Source organism: Panthera tigris, chromosome F2, assembly GCF_018350195.1.
Source record: "Panthera tigris isolate Pti1 chromosome F2, P.tigris_Pti1_mat1.1, whole genome shotgun sequence".
NCBI classification, from domain to species: domain Eukaryota; kingdom Metazoa; phylum Chordata; class Mammalia; order Carnivora; family Felidae; genus Panthera; species Panthera tigris.
In genome coordinates this window covers 35,970,338-35,986,712 of record NC_056676.1, presented here as the reverse complement: position 1 = coordinate 35,986,712, position 16,375 = coordinate 35,970,338, and positions in this window count along the sequence as shown.

Sequence of the window (16,375 nt, the reverse complement as noted above, 5' to 3'; positions counted from 1 at the left end):
CAATGCCAGCTAATTTTACAAGGACAACTTCTCTCAAGATAACTTTCCTGAAAGTGAAATGAAATTCAGGTGAACACCTCCTTGCAACAACTTATTATAAAATTCTGCCCTCTTCCCCCATGTTAGAATGCTCCTTTAAAATTTCTCGAGCACAACATTGTCCAACAAAGGCTTATACTAATTGTAATCAGGTGGATTTCTTCCATAATCCATTGGTGAGTTAAGATATTTTTTTCCTTTGTTTTTTTTCCCACTTAGAAAAATGTCAGCAAAATCTGCCTAACTTCTTGATACAGCTCAGAACATTTATTTTAGTTCAGTTTCTAAAAATGAAATAATCTAAGACTGTGTATTTTTCCAATCAGTTTGACTTCAGATACTTCTCATAAAATTTGACAGGATATTCATGATATTTTTTGAGACACAGCACACATGCATGTGCTCGTGTGAGCAGGAGAGGGACAGAGGAAGAGAGAGAATCTTAAGCAGGGTCCATGCTGTCAGCAGAGCTGGGAGCAGGACTCGATCTCACTACCCTGGTATCATGACCTGAACTGAAATTAAGAGTCAGACACTTGACTGACTGAACCACCCAGACACCCAGATATTCATTATTCTCTAAGTGAAAGTATATGTATTTATGCTCTCCATTCAGTATAAAGACACTATTAAATTCCTAAACTGGGGTTTTCTTCCAGAAATTTGTTATCAATTTCTACTTTTATACCATAATGGTCAAAAATAAAGCTCAAGAAATTATAGATGTTATTATGTCTTACTTGTGTTTACTGTGAAGAAAGGTATCGTCAATTTTTGTATATGTTTTAGAAGAGACATTTTTTGATGATAATTTGATTCAAAAGTAAATATGATTCAACTCAACCTTGATAATTAAAGAATTTGGACACTCTCTGGCTTTTCTTTGAATGGTAGTGGTGTTCAAAATATACAATGTTCAGGGCACCTGGGTGGCTCAGTCAGATAAGTGCTGAACTCTGGATTTCAGCTCAGGTCATGATCTCATGGTTCATGAGATGGACCCTATGTCGGGGGCTCCCTCCTTGCTGACGGCACATAGCCTGCTTCAGATTCTGTCTCTCTGCCCTTCCCCTACTTGTGTGGGTCTGCATGCTCGCTCTCAAAACAAATAAACTTAAAAAAAAAGTCTACAATGTTCCATGTATTGTCCTTACAATCATAGGAGAAAATTATTTTTAGAACTGTATTTTGTTCCTTTGTGCAAATATAAATTTATCTTTTATTGCCTTTTACATGCTTTATTTTTCCTGTTAACTTGCCACTTTTTAGAGCTGTTTTTACTAAAATAGAAATTACACGCTTGTTTGGATGGATGTTTATTCTTTTATTTATATTTCTTTCATATTCATGTCTTCTCTAAGGTGGTATAGTAGAAATCAGACATCTGTGCTATATATTCTACCTTCTCAGAAGTTCTAAAGACTGTTTTAGGTCTGTGATCATTTGAAAGGAATGCCTAGTGCATTTATCTCTACTTGTAGTCACATTTGTGTGTATTATGCTTCTTCTCTGTGTGGATACCGAAACCATTTCTGCCTTCTCATTAAAGAAAAGGAACCTGACATTTTCCTTCCTTTACCTTTTCTTTTTCTACCACCAAATATTTTTAAAATGTATTCTAAATATGTAGTCCCCTCTTATTAACCAATGAGATGGACTTTTTAAAAATATTCTAAGTTTCATGAAAACTTTGGCATTTGCCGTTTATGATACGCTACTAAAAGAGGTATTTAGTTACTTCAGCTTTCAGCTCAGACATAAAAAGGGCTTGGAAGTTTTCATTCTTGTTCTTTTTTTTTTGTAACAAGAAAGAAGCTTTACTGAAAAATCCATGATTTTTCTTGGACCCATCAGAAAATTAAGGTTGCAGAGCAAACCATCACGCTGCAATCAGGAGAGACAGGTGGATACAGAGAACAGCTTACCTGGAGAAAATGACTTTGTCCCTATAAACTTGTAAGATTCTTGAATGGTAGCTTTCATGAGTTGTGGGAGGCTGACTGTAGAGTAGCATGAATAAGAAAGTCCTCCGGGCCACAGTCTTAGCAGCCATCCACTTTTGTGGGGTTTACATCTAGGAAATCCACCAGCTTCTCACAGTGAAGAGCCAGGAAAAAAATCTTTAGGTTTCTGACAGGAGAGAAAAAAAATAATTTGGAGGCACCTGGGTGGCTCAGCCGGTTAAGCTTCCAACTTGGGCTCAGGGCATGATCTCACTGTTTGTGAGATAGATCCCCACGTCAGAGTCTCTGCTGTCAGCACAGAGCCTGCTTCAGATCCGATCCTCTGTCCCCCTCTTCTTCCCCCTCCCCCCCCTCAAAAAATAATTTGAACTCCTTTCAGAAAATTTTCCATAACGAAGACCAACACTCAAAGGGAGACTGTGAGCCTTATTTGACCTGTTGGAAGGGCAGTTCCCTGGATGTTCTGTCTCATCTTGGGGATTTGGGGGAGACTTATAAATAGTAGTGAAGTTCAAAAAAAACAGGTATGGGGCCCCCTAAAAGCCTCACATTTAATCATAGGATTAGAAAATAATTTCTATCCCCCACACCCTACCACCACATCACCACCGAATCAATAAAATAACGAACGGGTTACAGCTAAAAGAACGGCCAGATACAGACTCTATTTAAGAAAATCCTAGGAAAAACAAAAACAACAGAACAAACAGAAGCACCTGAGACGATATTGTAGCCTCTGACACCTCTAGCTTTATCAGCCATTAAACACACACCAACTCTTTGCCAGATTAACGGAAATTTCACCCTAAAAATCTATTTATCTCAGCAACTATTATCTGGTACATCATGTCTGTACTTTTAAAATCAATAAAATAGTTGTAGTCTGACATATAAAGAGCTTAGAAGTCACCACTACCAACCTCAGAAGAAAAAGCGTCGAACAAACTAAAAAGCAAACCTCTCTTCTTAGATCCATGGGAGAATTCAGGCCAAAGGGCAAATCACTGGCTGAAATACCGGAGAGGTAAATACAATCACAACTTCCTGGGAGCAGAAATCACAGCTGGAGTACATCAGGAACACTTAAATCACCATCAACTCATTGCTGAAGACTGAGTGTGAATTAGTTGGAGAGATAACTCCTGGGGAGTCAGCCTAAGGGGTGCAACCCCGCATTTATGAGTTTTACCCCCAGGTTTACGAGTTTTAACTCCACGTGCCTCCCCACGTTCCCACCATGATGAAGGGAGAAAAATCCCCTACAGGGGAGGGTAAAATAACCATTTCACATACACTCTGAGGGTTCTGTTCTCGATAATGAAGTCCTGACTTCAAGGGGAATTATTCTACAGAGCCTAACCAATGTGAGTTTTGCCAGAGCCTAATGTATTTAGGGGAAGGAAAATAACCAAATCCAGCCCCCTGCAGCTTTCCCATCTCACCTTTGGGGGGGAAAAATGAGAAGTGCTTGAGAAGGTCACAGCTTTATTAGCCCACTAAAGACTGAGACATCATGTAGGAACGTGGAATGTTCCCCATCCCATAACCCATGCCACCCACCATGTCTAGAAGGTGCCTGTACAGGGGATTAAAGTTGAGAGCAAATGCAAAGCTCAGACTCTGTTTAAATAGTGTTGAGGGAAGTCCAAAAGCATGGGCCTACTTATATATGGATTTTTTACAGTACAGTACTATAAATGTATTTTATCTTCTTTATGATTTTCTTAATAATATTCTTTTCTCTAGCTTACTTTACTGTAAGAACACAGTATGTAATACAGGTAATATACAAAATATGTATTATCAACTGTTTATGTTATCAGTAAGGCTGTTAGTGAAGTTTTGGAGGAGTCAAGTTATACACAGATTTCCAACTGAATGGAGGATCGACATCGCAAACCCCATGTTGTTCAAGGCTCAACTATATGTGGACCATGTATATGTGGCTCTATTTCTGGGCTGTCTACTCTGTTCCATTGATTCACTTGTCTATTCTTTTACCAATACTGTGTTATCTTGATTATGATAGCCCTATAGTAAATCTTGAAATTGGGTATGTATGGCCTCCAATTTGGTTCTTTTTCTTAAGTACCATGTTGTTGTGGTTTTTTGTTTTTTGTTTTTTGGGGTTTTTTTTGTCTTTTTCTATGTCTTGCAATTTTTTCTCAATAGCCTACTATTTTGTACTGGGTGGAAAGAATCAGTATAAATAGGTCTTTAGTACTGTGGTGATGAGATGAGGGAGGGGAGGGATCTTACTCTTTTAAGGAGCCTGTAACTCTCACATGTGGACTTCACAAGTGTTTCTTTACTCTTTTTCTCTCTTGTTAGGTGAGATGAGATGGCTACAGGGGCTGGAGTTGGGTATTTCTTTTCCTCCAAGTCAGTTAGGCTCAGATAATACCCCAAGAGCTAGACTTTGGTTAACTAGTTTCCCCTGGGGGCAGATCTCGTAAAGAAGGACAGAATGCTTTGGCATATCTCAAAATAGTTTCTTCTCCCCTTGCCAAAAGCACAAAGAGATTTTTCTGATATATAACCTAGTGAGGCTCTTAGAAATAAATCTTATAATTACGGTGGGAAGGAGTATGACTTGGTACCTTGGAGTTTCATTCTCAGAGCTGTCCATATTGAGCCTTCAGCAATTCATGGCACTGGTTCCCATAGTATTTTCCACTCATGATTCTCTGCTCTGTACTCAGTGCTCATGACTCTGTATTCACCTATCAGAGTTGCAAGCTGTGATTTACCCCGTGTTTTCCCCTCTCCTAAGAATTCTAGAAGAGTTGTTGATCTGTCCGTCCATTCAGCTGTTTAATTGCTGGAACAGTGTGGCAACTTCCAAGTTCCTTATGTGCAGAACTGGAAATCAGAAGTCTTATATTAGATTTTTAAGCAAATTTAACTGATGGCTGAAGGTTTTTATATTCAACTTTATATACCAAGATAGAAAGTTTTCTTTTAAAATTATTATCAAATTCTGTCCAAGGACAAACTTGGTGAAGTCACATAAAAAGTAGCCACCCGCAAATTGTAATATGGGTCAAGAAGTTCAAATTATTAGCAATACCTTTTATCTCTTTGTTTGCTACTCTTGCTCACTGTTTTCTCTAACTAGGTTACAACCCTTCAAAATAATTATTTAAACTTTTTGTTCTTTTAAATTTCAGTGGCTTAGGGCAAAACTATGATCCTCCTGTTATAGAATTATTGTCCTTTGACCTCAAAAATATATGCACTCAAGTTGTCTTCAGTCATCAAGATTCAATGTTTGTCAGCATTCACAGTACTGGCAGGTATATTGTTTCGACTATATGTTTTTCATCTGATATATATTTAAAATATAATGTAACACATGACCAACTAATTTGAGGACTTAATTTGCTATGTGAAGTAAGGAGAAATTCCAGAAGAGGAAAAAACAAAGTGTGGTCATTTATTAAACAGTTTAACATAGAAACAGAACTGTAGTCTCTGATAAAGTATTGTGAACCTCTTCCAGGCAATGCAAATTTCCAATTATTTGAACTCAGTCATATAGGAACAAAAATTATGCAATGTTATTATAATAGATTTAAAATGTAGTGATTAACCAGATAATGAAAGAAAAATGAATAATTCCATTGTTACACCTTATCTTGATTAACATTTAATAATATCCATCAAAACAGACATTGTAAGCATTAAAAGAACAGAGGTAAAATTTAACTCTTTATTATTGTGATTAAGTCCATGAGTTCACCTTTCAAAAACATTTGAGTATTTGAGTATTGAGTATTTGAAAACTTGATATTTAATTTAACTTTTAAAGAGAAGCATATTTTATCCTTATTTAGTGGAGTGAAATCCCTGTTTTGCCAAAAGTACTCCCTTTAATATTCTCCTATTTAGGTATTGATGAAATACAAATACAGCATTAATTTTTGGTAACTGCACAAAATCTAGACTTTTGCAACTTGTATTCAACAAAATCTATTTTTTGAAAGATATTTTGTATTTACCTGATCACATTAGGAAATGACAAAATTCGTTTTATGCAGAGATTAAATGTGTTATAATAATGAAAAAGAGAGAAATCCATTGCATAATTTTAATGTCAATACAATAACTGTCTTCACCTAGCACAACATTATGGTAATATAGCTGAAACAACATAAAAATAATAAATATTTTTAAAGTACCTAACTTTATTGTTTGAATCTTTAACTTAAATAGCAAATTCTTTTTTTTTTTTTGATAAATAATATGACCTCAGTACAATCTTTGTCATATAACAAACAGTATATAAAATAAAATACTTAATAGCGTATACTAGGGTATAAGTTTTACTCCACAACGAAACTAATTTTCTGCTAAGGTAAAAATGGACTTCACAATCAATCTAAAAAATTAAAATATTAAATTTGTAAAGTTAGCTTTTGAATTTCCATAAGAGTATACTTTCCAAATTACTTATATAAAATTATTTTTCTAAAACATAGCATTTTTGTTTTTAGTAAAGTTCCTATGTATGAATAATTTCTTGATATTTCATTTATTTATGGTCACAATCTGGCTACACTTTCAGAAGTACTTCTTTCAAACATCATATTATTGTCCCGATTACTTTCTTTAAAACTTTTTTTTAAACATTTATTCATCTTTCAGAGATGGAGAGAGACAGAGGATGATCAGGAGAGGGGCAGAGAGAGAGGGAGACACAGAAAATGAAGCAGGCTCCAGGCTCTGAGCTGTCAGCACAGAGCCCCACATGGGGCTCAAACCCACAAACTGTGATATCATGACCTGAGCTGAAGTAGGATGCTTAACCGACTGAGCCACCCAGGAGACCCATCCTGATTACTTTCTTATGACATGCTTGTCTGACATATAATTGAAAGATGATTTCATATCATAAAATTTCACATAATGTCAAAAATCAAGAAATTTTAGTTATTTTGATTTTTGTAGCAGTTGTAAGGCAATTGTCAAAAAAAAATCTGGTAATAATCTAGCAGTATAATTATCTCAGTCAGTGAGCCTGCATTTTCATTTTCTTCATCCTATTCTACAATTCATTTTCTCTTCATCCCGAATAAAATAAATTCAGTTTGCTGATTAATGAGCTCAGCTAGCTGCCTGCATCCAATTTTGTTCGATTTCTCCATCATGAGTACATTTATGTCTTGAATTTAATTTTGTACATCACTTTTTTGAGAAGTCCCTTTTTTTATCTCATTCCTGTTTTGGTCCATGGCAAAGCTAATTATCTATCTTTTACGAATAGCTGCAAAAATCTTAACAAGTTGTTATATCAGAGATGGAAACTAAGTTCTCAAATTCTTCTATTGGGTGTTTTTCTTATTAAACAAAAGAATGCATGTGTGTTCCAACAGTAGTGATTAAAACTTATTCAAAATTTTTAAATGATGTAATGAATTTAAAATCACTGACACTTTTAAACTAAATAGAGACACATTTCAATGATGGGAAATCTATCAAAATAAGGAAAAGAGTCTACTGGTAGGACTTAATACACCTCAATATCTTTAATTCACATCTATTTCATGCAAACATATCTAAGAATATACTGAACTGTAATGCTTTCATTAATGTTTTGTCTTTGTGATGCATAGTTAAAATTATAAGGAAGCATTTCTTCCAAAAAAATTATATGACAAAGAGAATAACCCTTGTGAGAGCAGAGAGCTTGAATCACCCTATAATGAAATCATCATGATTTAATCACAAGCCATGCTTCTTATTGTTTGAGGCTGGGGAGGAGTAGACACCGAATGTCCCCATATCACCAGTTTTACTATTGTGGCCAAATTCATTTTAATGGACTATTGGAGACAAACAGAAGAGAGTATAGGCAGTTCATGGTAATTTACATACTGGTGAAGTAATCTAGCTAGAAAACTCTTCACAGTGTATGTATTAGTTTAACTTAAAATCACAAAATAATCAATCAGACAAAGCTAGTTTGGAAGTCAAAAATTTCTACTTATATTCATGAGATCTAATAGGACAGCATTAATCTTAGTAAAGGATTATGAACATGTGTGTAATTTTCCAACTCTAAATTAGAGTTGCTTTCTTTTTATCTTTTTCTAAATATTATCATTCAGAATAGATATACACCTCTATCTCTGTAAGAGAGACTGAATAAAAATCACAAAATTGGCCAGAGTTCTTCTTACTACCACATTTTCATACTAACTAAATTTATCTTCTCCTTTTACTTCCATGTCTGCTCCCTTCTAAGTGTCTAAAATATAAGTATTTGTAAAAAGGTAGAACTGACTTCTCACCAGTCCTTTTTAAACTTTTTTTTTAATATTGAAAACGAAGTAGAGAAAATGTTTATTGACTAATACAGTCTTTAACTCTGACACTTTAGGCATTTTTCTAATAAGGTTATTAGACCTTTCAAGGAAGTGTACTACATTTGTTTGCTCTTAATGTGAAGAAACTTAAAGTATAAAGTATGGATGAAGGCATGGCAAATTCACAAGTCCTTCCCTTTTCCTAACATAACTGATGGGAAACTACCTGGGGAAGGCTGTTCCAGAATGAACCACTTGAAAATGACAGAGTGTGTACACAGCATTTGCAATTTTATATACCAGTTCATTTTGAGATTATAGAAGTACCATTAAAATCTTTCTGATTGAGTCCTTACCAATTTGCTGTATGATTAGAAGCATTAACATATAACATATTTGCCAAAATATGCCATGCAAAATGTAACTCCTTCTGGGTATCAGTTTATACTGACGTAAGCTTCATAATTTGCAACATAATAAAACATTTATTAAACGCAGTTTCACCTAAGGTATTATATAAAACAAAATAACAATTCATTCAATACCTCTCTTAGAAGTATTCTTTGATGAAAGTGAGTTGGGCAAGAAATATGTCTGGTTTGTTTATTATTCTTGTGCCACAGTGATTAGCACTGTGCCCAGGGTACAAGAGGCAGTGCTATGTTAAGTAAATAACTTCTGGAGGGATCATGATGTAATCTTTGTGCTTTAAAAACGTGCTTAAGGAGCACTTGGGTGGCTCAGTTGGTTATGTGTCCAACTCTTGATTTCGGCTCAGGTCATGATCTCTTGATCATGTATTGGGCTCTGTGCTGACAGCATAGCGCTTGCTTGAGAGTCCCTCCCCCTCCTGACCTCCCCCACCCAATTAAATAAATAAACTTTAAAAATGTGCTTTAAAAAGATCACCTGAATCCAAACAGAATCTGTCATAATTATCTTCACCAGTATTATTTTATTTTATTTTATTTTATTTTATTTTATTTTATTTTATTTATATTTATATTTATTTTGAGAATGAGAGAGTGTGCACACATGTGAGCACAAGCTGGGGAGAAGAGGGAGAGGGAGAATGCCCAGCAGGCTCCACACACAGTGCCCCGTGAGGGGTAAGGGGTGGGGTGCATGCTTGATTTCACAACCATGAGATCATGACCCAAGCTGAAATCAAAAGTCTGATGCTTAACCAACTGAGCCACCCAGGTGCCCCTTCACCAGTATTTCCACTTCCTCATTATTCACTTTTACTTACATTTTTCCCTAGTTCCTTTCTTCCATATTCTGAAGCTGAAAATCTTGCATTGTAATATATTCCAAATTGAAGAGAAAAGTATTCTGGAGCTGTTTCCCATTTCAGTTCCAGGTTTTTTGTTTTTTTTTTTTTAAATCAACTTGATATATATCTATTAATTTCAGAGTAATGGATTCAACTTATAGCAAATGCTCAAGATTTTCTTCTTTCAGAAAGAGAAACATTATTCGAATCATTCAATTTTTTTTAATTAAATAAAATTTTAAATTTATTTATTTATTTTGAGAGAGACAGAGACAGAGTTGGGGAGAGGCAGAGAGAGAGGGAGAGAGAGAATCCCAAGCAGGTTCCACACTGTTGGCACAGAGCCTGATGCGGGGCTCAAACTCACAAACTGTGAGATCATGACCTGAGCTGAAATCAAGAATCAGAGGCTTAACCAACTGAGCTACCAGGCATCCCTAAATTTTTTTAACGTTTATTCATTTTTGAGAGACAGAAACAGCATGAGCAGGAGAGGGGAACAGAGAGAGGGAGACACAGAATCTGAAGGAGGCTCCAGGCTCTGAGCTGTCAGCACAGAGCCTGATGCAGGGCTCGAACCCATGAACTGCAAGATCATAACCTGAGCCAAAGTCGAACCTTTAACCAACTGAGCCACCCAGGTGCCCCAAATCATACAACTTTTAAAATCTCACAAGTGTTGACACTGGAATTTTATTTATCAGTTGGTAGAACATGTTTGCTATAACAAATCAGGCAATTAAATTTTGCAAAAACAATGCAATAGTTTTATGTACTTATGTTGGCAGGCTTTTTCTGATGGTCAGTAACCGGAGATCTTAGGTAGGAGATAATAAACTTGAGATACATTTCCAACCAACATCATTATTCTTTGGAAAGACCCAAGTGCAGGAAATCACTACCTTCCCACTGAAAGAAAATGTGTTTTATTGTCTCACTCATTTTTATTTCTTTCAAACATGGGTAATAAAACAGAATCTTGCTCAATTTCGTTATTTTTTTTAAGTGGTAATTCAGAGGGCAGTTTCAGAGAGCACAGAAGGTTCTGTGGCATGTCAAGGAGCTGCTGTTCATAAGAGGAATTTTTGGACAAATACCCATAATAGTCATCCCAAAGTTCTGCAGATGTCCTTTTCCAGATGGGGTATACCTGCAAATTGTCCATTATTTACTTAGAACATAATGTACACAAATGATCTTTGACATTTCAACTCATGTTATGTTAATAGAAAGTTATATTGGATGAAAAAGATAACCAAAAACAGAGATTTATTTTTTTTTTAGGGAACAGAGTTGGAAAATGATTGAAAAGACTGAAAATGCCAAGTGAACATATTCTTTCATTCTTTTGGATACTATATGAAGCATTTTGTGCATTTTGAAGCACTTTGCCATTTTGAACACATCCTTAGCTCTGTCATAGTGAGAAATTACAAAGATTGGGGAACCTGGGTGGCTCAGTTGGGTGAGCGTTTGACTCTTGATTTCGGTTCAGGTCATAACCTGACTTTTTGTGAGTTCAAGCCCTGCATCAGGCTCAGTGGAGAGCCTGCTTGGGACTTTTTGTCTCCCTCTCTCCGCTCCTCCTCTGCCCATGGTCTCTCTCTCTCTCAAAATAAATAAACTTTGTAAAAAGTTTAAAGAAATTTTTAAAATAAAAGATACAGTATTTTTTTTTTAAGTTTATTTGTTTTGAGAGAAAGAGCATGAGTGGGGGAGGGGCAGAGAGTGAGAATCCCAAGCAGGTTCCTTGCCACCAATGTGGAGCCTGACATGGGGCTGGAACCAGCAAACCATGAGATCATGACCTGAGCTGAAATCATGAGTTGGATGCTTAACTGCCTGAGTCACCCAGGTGACTCTAAAGGCTATAGTATTTTTCTAAAGCCATCTAACACATGTGTTTTTAATGTTTATGTTAACTATCAGCCTATTTTCCCATTTAGTTAATTATTTTAAGGATCTTCATAAATGTTAACAATTATTATTTACCATTTTTTCTCATAAAACCACATTAAATTAATAAATTTCAACAATGTAAAACACATAACAAGGGTTTTCTTTTTCACTTGGCATTACAAATGCTTACTTATTTTTGATAGTAAATATTCAGATATTAGCAATCAATCCACATGTTACACATTATCTGTTCCACTAACATTGTAATGTTGAGTGATATGATAGTCGTACTTATTGATCAGGGTTACCCTCGTTGTAAGAACACCAGAAGTGTACTTAAAAGGAGGTAGCTGGCTGGCTCAGTCAGAAGAACACGTGATTCTTGATCTTGGGGTCATGGGTTTGAGGCCCACACTGGGTGCAGAAATTACTAAAAATAAATAAATAAACTTTAAGAAAGAAAGTAAATGTATGTAAGTGGGCACACAGCTCTTCATCCTTCTAAAGGCCAAATCTGTAGCAAGACCAAAGAAAATCTTTTGGCAAAATTCAGGGGTCAAAGATGGACTTTGAAATATCTCTAGTAGATATTTTTATTCCTTTCTTACAGATGAAGAAATTGAAGTTTAGTAGGTGTAAGCCCTAGAGTAAATTTAAGAAATTTTCCTTTATTTTGCATATATCTGATGAAATGGACAAAAATTTTAGCCTGAAAAAAATTCTTTTTCCTCTACTTGGGTAATAAAGGGTGAACTTCTCCATTTGCAATACTTTATGGTCAAAACACTCAGGTCATTCTTTCATTCAACAAAAATGTGTCGCACATTTTTTCAAGGTTAGCCACTATTTACAGTGCTAGGAACATTGCAGTGAAAAAAATTTCCTTGCTTTCATGAAACAAGTATTTTGTTTCACAATTTTTAAACAGCTGATAAATATACAATATATAATGAGTTGAGAAGAAAATAACATAAAATACGGGGTCAAGGGTGAGAAGAATTGTTATTTTAGATCAATGGTCACAAAATTCTCTTTGGTAAAGTGACGTATGAACAGAGACATCAGTGAAACAAGGCATAACCTTTAAATCTTTAATACAGAAGTTGTCTCTCAAGGTGCAAGTGAAATATGTTCATCAAGGTTTTTTTTTCCAGCTTTACCTGTGAGTTTTATACTTTCGTATGTTTTCATATTACTAATTAGTGTCCTTTTATTTCAGCTTAAATAACTCCTCTGAGCGTTTTTACAAGGCCAGTCTACTGATGAACTCCAATGTTTTTGTTTTTTTTTTTGTCATTCTTGGTTGGAAGGTTTTTTATTTATTTGTTTGCACTCTGAATATATCATGCCACTCCTTTCTGGTCTGTAAGATTTCTGCTGAAAAATCTGCTGATAGAATTTTGGGAGATCCCTTGTATGTAGCAAGTTTCTTTTATCTTGCTGTCTTTAACTTTAACCATTTAATTATAATGTATCTTAATGATTTAGATTTATTGTTTTTGGTACATTGGGCTTATTGGATCTGGATGTCTGTTTCTTTCCCCAGGTTAAGAGAAGTTTTCAGCCATTATTTCTTTGAATAATCTTTCTGATCCTTTATCTCTCTCTTCTCCAAGATACCTGTAATGTGTATATTGATCAGCTTGATGGTGTTCCATAAGTTCCTTAAGGTATCTTCACTCTTCATATTATTTTCTTTTTCTTTTTTTTCGTTTTTGCTGCTCTGATTGGATTATTTTTCCTGCCTTGTCTTTGAGTTTGCTGATCCTTTCTTTCTTTTGGTTTAGTCTGAAATTGAACCCTCTATTGAATTTTTCATTTCAGTTACTGTATTCTTCAGCTCTATAATTTCTATTTGGTACTTTTTACACTTTCTTTTTGTTGAAATACTCACTGTTCATGCATTGTTCTCCTGATCTCAATGAGCTTCTTTACAACCATTATTGTGAACTCTCTGTTTCATTGAGGTTGGTTTCTAGAGATTTATCTCGTTATTTTGTTTGGATCACAGTGCCCTGTTTCTTCATTTACTTGGCTGTGTTGGCTTCTGTGCACTGGATAAAACAGCCACCTCTCTCAGTCTTGATAGACAGGCCTCGTATAGGAGATCAACATCATCAATCAACCTGGCCTGAGCTCCTGATCATTTCTCAAACTTGTATGATTGCCCAAACCCCCATCTTTGTTTATAGTCACTCCCTATAGAAGAGGTGTGCCAAGACTGATCAATATTCCAATGGTGAGGAAAATCCCAATATACCTGTTCAGGCTCCTGAAAGATGACTAACTGCCTACCTATTTAGTTCCCCGATGCAGGCTAATAGGAAGCCCAACCTTCAAGCAACATCTGGGAATGTCAAAGTATTATATATGCAGTCTAGCTCTCATTGGGGAGAAACTGGGAGCTGGGTGTTTTTGCCTCCTGAGTCTGTGCTGAACCAGAGGGAATAGTCACTAGGAATGCTTATGTACCCAAATAGAACCACCACTCTATTTTGTGTACTCCCAGGAGATTAATGAATATCCAGCCCCATCACCTCCCAGCATTAAGTGTTTGGGGAACTAGAGGTAACAGTTGATGTGCTAGATCAGTGTAACAAACTGCTTTGGGGGAAAAGCTGATGGCTGTATTTTACTCTTGGAATGAGCTATTCAGAGACAGGAGGGACGTGCCCAACAGCTCTTTCAAGCTCCCAGGAGGATTCAAATCAGCTCCACATTCAGGATGATTAGAAGCTGAAACCTCAGGCAGCAGCTGAGAAAATATGTAGCAGACACATTCCTTCCAAGAAGAAACTGAGAAATGGACATTTTTGCTGGCTCCCTCTGCTCTGAGACCGGAAAAGGTAGCTGCAAGAAATGCATGTACACCTGTTTGAAAACGGATCTTCTTGTTTAATGTGGTTCTGTGAGACTTGTGAATATCAACCCCTGTTGGCTGTCAGAGCTAGGCGATTTGAAGGCTCCTCTCTCAAGTAGCAGCTGACACTTGAAAAGTTGGGGTACTAGATGTTGTAGACTAGCGCCTTCAAGGGAGATGTTGGCAATTTAGTTTTATTGTTGAAGCTAACTGGAGGGAAAAGATAGGGAAAGTGCCCACCAGTAATTTTGGGCTCAAGGAATGACCCTGCTTAGCACGTAGATACAGGCCAATTAGTAGCCAGGTCCTCTGGCATCAGCTGGGAAAGTATGCAGTCACACCCATTCCAGTAAAAAACCAGGAGATGGACATTTTTCCTGTGTTCCCTCTGCACTGAGCCCAAAGGAATAGCTACAGGGAGTGCTTGTGCATCTAGTTAACAGCTGTTTATTTGCTATAGTCCTGTGGGGCTTGTGAATTCAGTCTTTTGGCTCTCAGAGCTAGGTAATTTGGGGGCCCATCACTCAGGTGGTAGCCTTAAAAGTTAGGGAGCTATTACGTGGCCCAAACCCTTCACTCCTCAAGGAGAAGATGGGGGTTGGGAATTCCCTCATGATCCTAAGGTATTTTGCTGGGGGTGTGATTTATAGAGAGTGTCTCAGCCTTACCTGCCCATTTTGATTTAGGGATTTTCTCAGCCACCCAATTTATAGGAGTCACTCAGCTAGTTTCTGGATTTCTCTAAGAAGGAATGGATCTGTGTGTAGCTGTGCATCCGTGGGATGAGAGCAAGTCAGGAACCTCTTACGTTGCCATCTTGGTGATGTCTCAGCTTATTTAGGTATGAACTGCTTTAAGAAATACTCAGTGAAAGGGATGCCAATGAAGTCAGTTGGTTATTGTGTTTGCTTTAATTTAGTTTTGTTCTGAATATTAGAGCTCTCTGAGATGAAATATACATAAATATAAATGATATGTGATTTTTTTTAGCTTTTTGAAGTCCCTAGATATTTTTAAATGAGGTGTAAATAGTGACAACTCTTATTTCTTCTTCACTGTAAAATACAATACAATCCTTTGTCACTTAATTAATGACAAATAGATTTGAACTCTTAGTTTAAAAGAGTTTGAAATTCAAATCAACCACATTGATATAAGGGTACATAGGAATCATACTAACATAAACAGAAGTATTGAATCAGAAGCTCTTAATCGAATAAATGTCTGACATAAGCCTAAGGCAAAATGAAAATATTAGAATCTCTGCTCTTTCTCAAGGCACACACACATATATATAACCCAGACCATATCACAGGAATATTGTTAATATATTTATAATCTTCTCCTCTGTGCATCTTTTTCTTCCCTCTTATGGTCTTCAAGAGTAGTCAAGTTAGATTCTGGTCATTATTACTGCAGTGAATTAACTCATCCATTACTCTGTATTTATCTAGCAATTTTAAATTTTGAATATATATTCTGCTATAAGCAATTTTAAAAGCCTATGTCTCAGGCAAAACACACACACACACACACACACACACACACACACACACACACACACAAAACAAAAAACCTATATCTCAAGGCACTGTACTTATTCCTAAGGTTATACATGGAATTAAACAAAATTCCATTTTTGAGAGGCTTTATAGTTTCTAATAGATACGACAGACATTTAGACTCAGGGTACCTAGATGGCTTAGTTGATTAAGCGTCTGACTCTTGATTTCAACTCAGGTCTTGATCTCACAGCTTGTGGGATCGAGCCTTTCATTGGGCTCTGTGCTGACAGCTTGAAGCCTGCTTGGGATTCTCTCTCTCCCCCTCTCTCTGCCTCTCCCCCATTTGCATGCACAGGCTCTCTCTCAAAATAAATAAACATTTTTAAGAAAGACAAACATTAAAACTAATTGTAATAGAAATGTGATAATGCAATAACTTTTAAAAACAGAGAGATTGTATACAGCACTAGAGTAGTCTGAAGATGGGAATTTTTAATTCTCCATGGAGAACCAGGGATGGATTT